The following is a 12,581-nucleotide window of genomic DNA, read 5'->3' on the forward strand; positions in this document are numbered from 1 at the left end:
CTCTTTTGGACAATTAATATAAATGGAGTCATACAAGAGGTGGCCTTTTGTGACTTGTTTCTTTCACTTAGAATGTTTTCAAGGTTCATGCAGGTTGCAGCATGTAACAGTGCTTTGTTCCCTTTTATGGCCAAATAATATTTCATTTTATGGATATACCGTATTTTGTGTATCCACTCATCTGTTGCTGGACATTTGGGTTGTTTCTACTATTTGGCTATTATGAATAAAGTTATTATAAATATTAGTTTACATGTCTTTGTTTAGACATATGTTTTTATTTCTCTTGGGTAGATACCTACCAGTGAAATTGTTGAGTTTTTGTTTTTTGGTTGTTTTTTTTTTTAGAATTTAAATATTTTATTATATAAAGTTATACCCAAAATTGTGCTTCATTTTTTCACTATATACTTTAACTCGAGGACATTTGTAGAAGCAGTACACTTCAGAAATCCTGGAAAAAATTCCACTAGCTATAGGCTATTTAAATACTGCTTACAGAAAGTATTTAAAAAAAAAAAAACAGGGGAGTACAAATGAACTTATTTACAAAACGGAAGTAGAGTAACAGATGTAGAAAACAAACTTATGGTTACCAGAGGATAAGGGCGGGGGGGGATAAATGGGGAGATTGGGACTGACATGTACATACTACCATACATAAAATAGATAACTAATAAGAACCTGCTGTACAGCACAGGGAACTCTACTCAATACTCCGTAATGGCCTATATGGGAAAAGAATCTTAAAAAAAAAGGAGTGCATGTGTGTAACTGACTCACCTTGCCATACACCCGAAACTAACGCAACATTGCAAATCAACCACACTCCAATAAAAAAATTTTTTAAAAAGTATTAAAGGAAAGCCAGCACTATAAACAGCATACACTTAAATCAAAGAGATGAATGCTTAACATACAGAGTAATGTTTTTTATTCACTGATAAACTAAAGGTCCATTTCAAGATGTTTCTCTTGTATACTTCATTTGTTTTATTAGCAAGCAAAGCCCTGAAAGGGATGGCTTCATCTAGTCCTCAGACTCGGATCCATCTTCGTCTTGACTAATCTGGAAGTAACGAAGTTCATAAGTCTCCTTGTCAGATGCAACCACACGAAGCCAATCACGAAGATTGTTCTTTTTAAGGTATTTCTTGGTAAGGTATTTCAAATACCTTTTAGAGAACTGTTTCTCAGAAACAACTGTGGTTTTATTCTTGAAGCGTTCAACGTGAATGACATTCCCAAGATTTCCAGTTTTTCCATTCACTTTAACCTTCTCCCGTAGAAACTGTTCAAATTTTCCAGAATCAAAAATTCCATCTTCTACTGGATGAGTAAGGTCCAAATGAAACTTCCAGGTTGACTTCTTAGGCTTCTTGTCTTTCTTCAGCGCCATTTTGCACGCCAGTCGCGCGATCCGAGAGCTGTTGAGTTTTATAGTAGCTCTATGTTTAACTTTTTGAGAAACTGCCAGACTGTTACATTTCTTATTTTCCAAACTCTCTATTATGAATATCTACTGCTTTTATGATCATAAAAATAAAAATTTCACAATAGACAAAAGAAACCACAAAAGTTTCTGTAGCCATCATATACTAGTTGACTCAGATAATCACTCCAGGCTCAGCCTGCCACCTTCTTGTTCACATGTGTCCTTTTCACTGACCCCTGGTTTCTGTCGCACTGGTATTTTACTTAAATGAATGCCATCATGCTTGGAGCAGAAGAGGTGGTAACAAAAGCCCTCAGGTGAGAGTATGCTTGCTAAGCTCATGGAACAACAGCAAGTAGGCCAATGTGGCTGGAATGCAGTGAGCAAACGTGTGAGAGTGGTAGATGAGGTCAGAGAGGAAATAGCATCAGTCAGGGAAGGCCTCTCTGACAAGGCGGTATTTGAGCAGATATTTGCAAGAAAGCATTCCAGACAAAGGGAACAACCAGTAAGTACAAAGGCCCTGTGGTGGGTGCATGCTTGGCTAGTTTGAGGACTAGCCAAGGGAGTTGGTATGGCTGGAGGAGTGTAAGTGGGGATGAGAGTGATGGCAAGGACGGCAGAGAGACATGGGGAGGGGCAGATATTGTAGGAACTGGAAGATCATTGAGAGGGTATTTACTTTCAAAGAAATAGGGAGCAGTGGGAGAGTTTTAAGGCAAGGAGAAACATGATCTAACTTATATTTTAGAAGAATCCTTCTGCTGCTGTGTGAGGAGAAGCTTCAGAGGTTAACAGGGGCTCTCCAACTACCCTGACTTTCTGAACCAACTCCAGTGAACCCTGTGCTTCACAAAGGCTGATATCCAAGATATGTATAGATATGTCAGCCAGATGGAATTTTACTGACTTAAATCAGATTACAGTACCCCCGGTTTAACACCTTCCCATCACACTCAGTAAACTCCAACATCCTTGCCTGATGACTTATCTGTCCTCATCACCTCCCACTCTCCTCCTCCCTCCCTCTGCTCCAGCCACATTGGGCTGCCTTCCTAGTTGCCCTTCTCCCTCACTCAGCAGGTTTATTCCTACCTCAAGGCCTTTGCACTTTTTCCTTCTTCTAGAACATTCTTCTCCAAGCTCTTCCGATGGCTTGCTCCTTCTTATCATTCAGCTATCAGCCAAAATGTCACTTTTCCAGAGGGGCTTTCCCTAACCTCTCACTATAAAGTAGTTCCTGAGGCCCTCCCTCCCACAGAGCCTAACTTTCTTCCTTCTCTGAATTTACCTTTCTTTATATTTATCTTCACTATTTATTTACTGTCTAAGTTCATCACTAGAACATGAACTCCACGAGGATAGGGACTTTATTTTATTCAGTGTTGTATCTGCAATAACCTAGGACAGTGTTGGCATAGAGTAAACATTTAATAAATGCTTGCTGAACAGATGAATGAAAGAAAATCAAGCTTTTCCATGCTTGATTTCTGCACTGCAGAGACAAGTTAGACTTTTTCTGAGAGAAAATGTACAAAAAGTAAAGGAGGTTAAAATTAAAACAAAGAAAGAAAATGCAAAAAGTATAGCAGAGCTTTAAAATAAGGCATGGGTCCCTGAAAGAGTAAGTGAGACGGCATCTACGTGAAACCCACAGCTAGCATCATGCTTAATGGTGAAAGACTGGAAGCTTCCTGTTAAGACCAAGAATAAGACACAGATGTCCACTCTTGCCAATTCTATTAAACATTGTACTGAAGTTCTAGGGCAATTAGGCAAGAAAACGGAATAAAAGACGTGCAGATTGGAAAGGAAGAAGTAAAAATACCTCTATTTCAGATGACATGATCTTATATGTAGAAAATCCTAAAGAATCCACTAAAAAACTATCAGAACTAATAAACAAGTTCAGCAAGGTTGCAGGCAGCTTCCAGTGTAACAGGGGATGGTAGGTGGGGTTTCCTGCCCCTCCAGAGCTGATGAAATAGCCCATCCACATTCTTGGGTACCATTTCCGTGGAATGAAACAGTCCAGATACACAAAGACTCTTTCTGCTTTCCTGCAAGCCCCTCCCCCACCCTATCCCCATCACCCCTTTGTGAAAAGGTTGAAGGATTATATTCTCATATCCTGTGTGCCCTGTTAGTTGTGCCAGCCAAACCAATCTGAAGTCAGAGTATAGTTATCTCAGGATAAGGAATCGGGACTCTATAATGCATCTTTTCCTAAGCTTTTGTCTTCTTTCTCCCCCTCTCCCTCTCTCTCTCTGGTTTTGTTTTTCACTTTGTTTCCTAGCAAATTTCCTTTTGAGAAATTCCAATATTGTTTCATCTGAACCAAGAGAAATGGGATTTGTCTACATCTCAGCTGCTGCAGGGCTAGCTTGGGAGGTCAGAGGTCCCTTGAGGCTAGGTGTGGGGGTGGCGGCAGCCAGCACAGCTGATGATGCAGGGAAGGGTTAGAGCTGTGCAGATTTGTTTTTGGTTTTTTTTTTTTTTTGGATGATGGCTTAACACACTGGAATGGTAGGCTTTTGGCTAAGGATCAAGTGCATCTCACTAGGGAAGAATGTGGTTGCCTGGAGACTTGCCGATCTGATCAAGATGACTTTAACTGGAAATGGGGGGGGGGGGTGAAAAACATGCCCATATCAGACTGTAACACCAGATACTATAGACAACAGCGGGCATGTCAGCGACAGAAGAATAATTGTGAGAGAGACACTCAGTGATTTGCAGGAGAAAATGACTGGGAAGGAAATTGGGAATGGCGCTTCCAAGCCTCAACTGTCAATATACCAGTGTGAAGAGTGAGAGCAGAAAACAAAGTGGGATTTTTAACAAAAATAAGTTTAAAAAAATCAAAGATATTATTAAGACTTAGAGGAAAAGGATTCATAACTGGAATATACTCATGGGGACTTCCTTTTTTTAATTTTTTTAAAATTATTTTTTAATTTATTTTTGGCTGCATTGGGTCTTCGTTGCTGTGGGCAGGCTTTCTCTAGTTGTGGTGAGCGGGGGCCACTCTTCGTTGTGGTGTGTGGGCTTCTCATTGCGGTGGCTTCTCTTGTTGCAGAGCACGGGCTCTAGGGCACACGGGCTCTGTAGACGTGGCATGTGGGCTCTATAGTTGCAGCATGCGGGCTCTAGAGTGAAGGCTCAGTAGTTGTGGCCCATGGGCTTATTTGCTCCGTGGCATGTGGGATCTTCCCGGACCAGGGCTCGAGCCCATGTCCCCTGCATTGGCAGGCAGATTCTTAACCACTGCGCCACCAGGGAAGTCCCTCATGGGGACTTCTAAAGACACAAATCTGAGAGATCCGTGTTACCTACCAGTTAGGAAGTTTGCCCTTTGCCCACGTGCACTGGCTTTGTGGCATCCTGGGGGTCAGGTTAAGAATAGAGAATCAAGGGATAGAGTACTAGGGGAAGTGAACTCCAGCTCCAAGAATTGAGGAAATAATAATTTGTTCATTTAATTAGTGCCCTGCACCCATGATAGGGCAGCAAACAAGTCAGACAAGATTCTTGCTCTCATGGAGCTAATACTGAAGGTAAATAGACAGTAAACTCGTGAACAAGTAAATTAACAAGATAACTTCAGGCAGTGAAAAGGTTACGGAGAAAATAAAACTGACAGTGAAAGGGACAGAGGAACTATTATAGTTTGGGTAGTCTTGAATGGCCTATCTGCAGAGGTTACTTTTGAACCAAGATAGGAACAAAGAGGAGGATGAACAGTGCAAACATCTGAGGAAAGAGCATATAAGCAGAGGAAACAGCAAAGGCAAAGGACTTGCAGCAGGAACAAGCTTGACTCATTGGAGAAAATGAAAAAAGGCTATTATCTCAGTTTTAGTTCTTCCAGAAGCAGACCCTGAGACAAGAATTTGAGTGCAAGTAGTTTATTGGGAGATGAGGGGAATACCAGTAGTCAATGAGAAAATGACACAGGGAAAGAAACACAGCCAATAAAGGGTAGCCAGTAAAGGCAGCCAGTAAAGAGTATGTTAATAAGCCAGCTACATAGTGGGTAGCAGTCCTAATACCTCAGGAAAACTCTTGGAAATGGGGCAAAACACACGTCTCAAAATTACCCAACTCAAGGAGTAAGAGAGTTGAAGTCATTGGTCAATGGCTGTTCTCCATGAGCAGAGTGACCTTCCAAATCTCCAGAAAAGCAGCCAGGCTCAAAGATGCAGACACTGGCTGTTGGAAAGTGAGAATGCACTGAAATGACAGATCTAAGTGATATGAGAAGATTTTGACAGTGTCTGCTATAGCTAGTAAGCCTGGGGCAGAGTCAGAAAAAGGACCATTTGGAGAGTCAAGCAGGGCAGATCATCTAGGGCCAAGGTTAGCTGCAAATTAGTAGCTGGCAGAGGTGTTTGATTTGGCCTGCACAATGTTTTCTCTTACTTCTGTTTGTTTCATTTTCGTTTTATCTTTAACTGCCAATAATTAAAAATCAGAAGATCTCATATCTAGACCTAGATTTCTAGCTCTCTTGGAAAAAATATCAAAAGAACTGATAATTGTGGATCCTCATTTGACAAGGTGACAATCTGTTGGAAGTGAGTAGCAGATGCCCCATTTATAGAAGGGTTATGTGCTGTCCAGTTAACCAGTCCTCTTTGAGTTTTGGATCAATGGTCAAGGGCATTGAAGGCTGTGATAAGGAGTTAGCTAGGATTTCATTCTAGGAGTATGGGCAGATTTTAAGACGGGGACTGATACAGTCAGTCCACTTTTGTGCAGAAAGATTCAAGAGTGGAAGCAGGTAAACAAATAAGGGGGCTATGGAAGTAGCCTGTGAAAGAGATGATGGGATCTGGGAAATGGGTTACAGTGGAGATAAAAAGGAGTGAAGGAATTAAGTATATTATTTGGAGTGGATTTGACAGGATGTGCTGATGTAGGGGGTGAGGGAAAAGGAGGATTTTTCTTTTGGATGTAACACCTAGGATTACATCCAAATTTCTGGCTTCAGTATATGTTTATATAGTGCTACAACTCACTGAGGTGGGGAAGACTAGGGGAGGAACTGGTTTGAGGGGAAAATCAAAAGTTCTATTTTGAATATGTTTGAGATGCCTATTAGACATCCAAGTGAAGATGTGAAACAGGTATATGAGAGATTTCTTAGATATGAAGGGTGAGGTCAGGGGAGGAGACAGAAATTTGGGAGTTATCAGAATATAGAAATGGGACTACACCTTCCATTTCTGGCAACGTTGTATGTGCGATATCCCGACAATAACTTTCTCCTACAAAACACTTAAAAATACTGGATAAAAGATAACAAATATCCTTTTAAATACATTACCGAGCTCAAAAGGAATCAAGCTAAATCCCCAAGAGCCAAAACAAAGAGCCAAGCTTAAAAGAAGAGCCCTGGGCTGATGCTGCTTTATGAATGCCCTGGAGGCAGGTATGGATTACTAACCAAGTAGACGCTGAAGGGATTTGAGTTTGTTTATTTTGGACCTTTTATTTTTTGGGGTAGAGGAGAGGTATACCATCAAACATCACGTTTACCATAAAAAAAGGCCCTTTGCTGTTTTGTCTTTTGGATTTACTTTTAATATTACTATATTTTAAGCTATTATCCAATAAACCAATTTTAAAGTAAAACATCAACAAAATAGAAAACAACAAATTATTTTTCCAGATCCAAACCTGGAGCACACTCATTTCTCTATTTGCCAATCCAAGTTTTAAACTAAATTTTTAAAGTATATCATAAACAGAAAAGTACATATATCTTAAATGTATGACTTGATGAATTTTCTTAAAGTGATCACACCCTGTAACCAGCACCCAGGTCAAAAAATAGAACAGAACCCCTCCTCTACTTTATATCCTGTTCCTGGTCACTATCTCTCAAAGGTAACTCTAACAAAGGTAACTTCTAACATCATAGATTGATTTTATCTGTTTTGGAACTTTATAGAACGGAATTATATTGTATGTAATCTTTCATGTCTGGTATCTTTCACCCAATATTGTGTTTGTGAGATTCATATATCCATGTTATAATGTGTAGCAATAATTCATTTATTCTCGTTTCTGTATAGTATTCCATAGTGTGATTATGTATATTCTGGATACAAATTTTTGTTGGATGTATGTAATACAAATATGTTTACATACTCTGTGACTTGTCTTTTCACTTGTTAGACTTGTTAGTGGTATCTTTTGATAAACAGAGCTTCTTAATTTTAATACAATCCAATGTAACAATATTTTCCTATTTGATTAGCACTCATGTCCTGATCATAAAAATCTTTGCTTATCTTACGGCAAAGGAAGCCATCAACAAAACAAAAAGACAATCTACAGAATGGGAGAAAATATTTGCAAATGATGTGACTGACAAGGGGTTAATATCCAAAATATGTAAACAACTCACAAAACTTGATATAAAAAAAAATCCAATCAAAAAATAGGCAGAAGACGTAAATAGACATTTTTCCAAAGAAGACATACAGATGACCAACAAGCACATAAAAAGATGCTCAACATCGCTAATTATTAGAGAAATGCAAATCAAAACCACAGTGAGGTATTACCTCACACTGGTCATAATGACTATCATCAAAAAGCCTACAAATAATAAACACTGGAAAGAGTGGGGAGAAAAGGAAACCCTCCGACATTGTTAGTGGAAATGTAAATTGGTGCAGCCACTATGGAAAACTGTATGGATGTTCCTTTAAAACCTGAAATAGAACTACCATATGATCCAGCAATCCCACTCATGTGTATATATCTGGAAAAAATGAAAACTATAATTCAAAAAGATACACACAACCCAATTTCATAGCAGCACTATTTAGACATGGAAACAATCCAAGTGTCCATCAACAGACAATTGACTTCAGAAGATGTGGTATATATATATATATATATATATATATATACACACACACATACACACACACACACACACACACACACACACACTGGAATATTACTCAGCCATAAAAAAGAAAGAAATATTGCCGTGTTCAGCAACATGGATGGAACTATGGAACTAGAGAATATTATACTTGGTGAAGTAAGTCAGACAGACAAAAACAAATATTATATGATATCACTTATATGTGGAAACTAAAAAATAATACAAATGAATCTATATATAAAACAGAAACAGACTCACAGACATAGAAAACAAATTTGTGGCTACCAAAGGGGAAAGGGAGAGGGTGAGGAATAAATTAGGAGTATGGGATTAGTAGATACAAACTACTATACATAAAATCGATAAGCAACAAGGATTTACTGTATTGCACAGGGAATTATATTCAATATCTTATAATAACTTATATTGGAAAATAATAACCTATATTTTCCTAACTGGAAAATATATATAACTGAATAACTTTGTTGTACACCTGAAACTAACACAATATTGTAAATCAACTACAATTAAAAAAAAATCTTTGCTTATCTTAAGGTCATGAAGATATTCTCTATTTTTTTCCCCTAAAAGCTCTATTGTTTTGCCTTTAATGTTAAGATCTTTGATTATGATGCTCTGATTATGTCTTCTTGCAGTAGACAAGGCCTTGGGCCTTTGTAAGAAGGACGAGTAGGAATTAAGATCATCACACACAAAAATGAGTACTCCCAAAAGACCACACCCTTAGCAAAGTATAGACTAGAAGAAAATTCCACTTGATAATTAAATGAGAAAACAAGCAAACTTTGCTGTTTTGGCTTTAGCATTAGTGTATATATATATATATTAATGGATGAGGTCTCTTTTGAGATTCATAACCACAAAGAGTCACGGCTCAAATTTAAACTCTGTGTGTGCCCAGGAAACCACAGTAAAAAAATTACATTGAAAATCAACTATACTCCAATAAAATTTTTTTTGAAATTAGCAGACGTGTTCCCAGCTTGGTAGTGCCCTGGAGTGCATAGCAGAAGCAAAGATAAATCATCTCTGGGGGTATGGAACTTCAACGCAGGCCATAGAGAACACCAAGAGGAAAAAAACCTCATAAAACGGAGCTCACAAGTCAAACAAACAAAATGCATGAGAAAATATGACACCATTAGTGAGATTCATCAGAAAAAACAAACAACAGGATTACACTCCGATGAATACATAAAATGGAATTATCAGACATGGAATATATAACAAGTGTGTCTCATGGTTAATGAAATAAAAATAAAAATGAAAAAGGAGAAAATGAGCAATACAATCTTTGAAAAAAATATTTTTAAATAAAAATTTTTGAGATAATTGTAGATTCACATGCATATCCTTTACTCAGTGATATTAATCTTATTCAAATTTCCCCAGTTATACTTGTGTGTGTGTGTGTGTGTGTGTGTGTGTGTAGCTCCATGCAAATTTTATCACATGTGTAATTTAATGTATCCACCACTACAGTTAAGATATAAAACATTTCCATCACCATAAGGATCCCTCATGTTGCCCTTTTATAACCACCTCCCTTCTGCCCCCTCTCCCATACCTACTCCCTACCAACCACTGATTTGTCTTCCATCCCTATAATATTGTCATTTCAAAAATGCTATATAAATGGAATCATACAGTAAGTAACCTTGTAAGGTTAAGTTTTTCTCACTCAGCATAATTCCTTGGAGATTCATCCAACAGGTTATGTTTATTAATAATTAATTCTTTTTATTGCTGAGTAATATTCCCTGCTATGGATATACCACAGAATGTTTAACCATTGCCCATTGAAGGATATCTAGGTTTTTCTAGGTTTTGTATATTATGAATAAAGCTGCTATGAACATACATGAACAAGTTTTTGTGAACATAAGTTTTCATTTCTCCGGAATGGATTTCTCAGGAATCCAGTTGCTGGTTCACATGATAGTTACATATTTAGTTTCATAAGAAACTGCCAAACTGTTTTCCATAGTGATGTACCATTTTACATTCCTACCAGCAAAGTACAAGGGATCCAGTTTCTCTGCATCCTCATCAGCATCTGGTTTTGTCACTATTCTTTTTATTTTAGTCATTCTGATAGGTGTGTAGTGATATCTTATTATGGTTTTAATTTGCATTTCCCAATACTTAATGATGCTGAACATCTTTTCATGTGCTTATTTGCCATTCATATATCCTCTTGGTAAAGTGTCTCGTCATGCCTTTTGTCCATTTTCTAATTATTTTGCTTGTTTTGTGTTTTTCTTGTTGAGATCTGAGAGTTCTTCATATATTCTAGATACTAGTCCTTTATTGGATATAGGGTTTGCAAGTATTTTCTCCCATTCTGTAGCTTTTCTTTTTATCCTCCTAGCAAGGTCTTTTGTAGAGCAAAAGTTCTTAATTTTGATTTGTTCCAATTTATCAGTTTTCCTTCTATGGTGCAAACCTAAGAACTCTTTGACTTGCCCTAAATCCAGAAGATTTTCTCCTTTTTTTTCTAAAAGTTTTACAGATTTATGTTTTACATTTAAGATTTAGGTCTGTGATTCATTTCACATTTATCTTTGTATTAGTTGTGAGGCTTAGGTCAAGCTTCTTTTTCTTCCTTTCTTTTTTTTTTTCTTTGTCTATGGGTGTCCAATTGTTCCAGCACTATTCATTGAAAAACTCTTTTCTCCAGTGAATTGGCTTCATACTTCTGTCAAAAATCAGTTGGGCATATTTATGAGGATCTATTTATTTCTGGTTTCCCTATTCTGTTCCCATGAGCTGTGTGTCTTACTACTGCTAATACCACACTGACTTGATTACTATAGCTGCATAGTAAGCCTTAATATTGAACAGAGTGGCCCTTCCCACTTTATTTTCTTTTCCAATATTGTTTTAACAATTCTAGGTCCTATGCTTTTCCATATAAATTTTAGAATAAGTTTACTTATATCTATAAAAAATCCCACTGCTATTTTGATTGAAAATGCATTAAATTTATATACCAATCTGGGGGAAATTGACATCATTACTCTGTTGAGTATTCCAATCCGTGAACATGGTATGTCTCTCCATTTATTTAGGTCTTTGACTTCTTTCATTGGCACTTTGTTGTTTCCAGCATAAAGATTCTATATATGTTTGTTAAGTGTATAATTATTTCATTTTATTTGGAGCAATTATAAATGGTATTATGTCTTGAATAACACTTTCCACATGTTCATTTTTAGTATATAGAAATGTAATTGATTTTCATATGTTGATCTTGTATTCTGTGGCCTTGCTGAACTTACTAATTCAAAGAGTTCTTTTTTATAGATTCCTTGGGATTTTCTATGTAGACAATCATGTCATCTGCAAGCAGGGACTGTTTTATATATTCCTTCCCAATCTATACGTGTTTTATCTTATTTCCTTGCCTTATTATGCTGGCTATTATATTATATTGAATAACAGAGGTGAAAGTGGACATCTTAGACTTGTTCCTAATCTTAAGGGACATGCATTCAGTCTTTCACCATTAAGTATACTGTTAGCTGTAGGTTTTATGTAGACACTCTTTATCAAGCTCAGGTAGTTTCCCTATATTCCTAAGTAGGTATGAACTTTTACCATAAATGGGTATTGAATTTTGTAAAATGCTTTTTCTGCTTCAATAGATATGATCACATGAATTTTCTTCTTAAACCTGTTCATATGTACAAATGAACTTATTTACAAAACAGAAATAGAGTTACAGATGTAGAAAACAAACTTATGGTTACCAAAGGTGAAGGGGGGCAATAAATTAGGAGATTGAGATTAAAATATACACTACTATATATAACACAGATAACTAATATGGACCTACTATATAGCACAGGGAACTCTATTCAATATTCTGTAATAACTTATATGGGAAAAGAATCTAAAAAAGAATGGATATTTGTACATGTATAACTGATTCACTTTGCTGTACACCTGAAACTAACACAACATTGTAAATCAACTATACTCCAATTTAAAGAATTGTGAATCACTATATTGTACACCTGTAACTTATATAATATCGTACATCAACTATACTAATAAAATTTTTTATTCAAAAAAAGATCCTGTTGATATGGTGGATTACCTAGACTTATTTTCAAATAAGCCTTGCATACCTGGAATAACCTGCACTTGATCATGGTATATAATTCTTTATATAAATTGTTGGATTCAGATTACTAACATTTTGTTGAGGATTTT

General features: G+C 36.9%; 1 pseudogene; it reads right to left on the reverse strand.

Annotated features, from left to right (window-relative positions):
* Positions 1–944: 944 nt before the first annotated feature.
* Positions 945–1,400, reverse strand: LOC137757028 (ribosomal protein eL22-like 1 pseudogene; annotated as a pseudogene).
* Between the last annotated feature and the right edge of the window lie 11,181 nt (positions 1,401–12,581).

This window comes from Eschrichtius robustus, chromosome X, assembly GCF_028021215.1.
Source record: "Eschrichtius robustus isolate mEscRob2 chromosome X, mEscRob2.pri, whole genome shotgun sequence".
Classification (NCBI taxonomy): Eukaryota; Metazoa; Chordata; class Mammalia; order Artiodactyla; family Eschrichtiidae; genus Eschrichtius; species Eschrichtius robustus.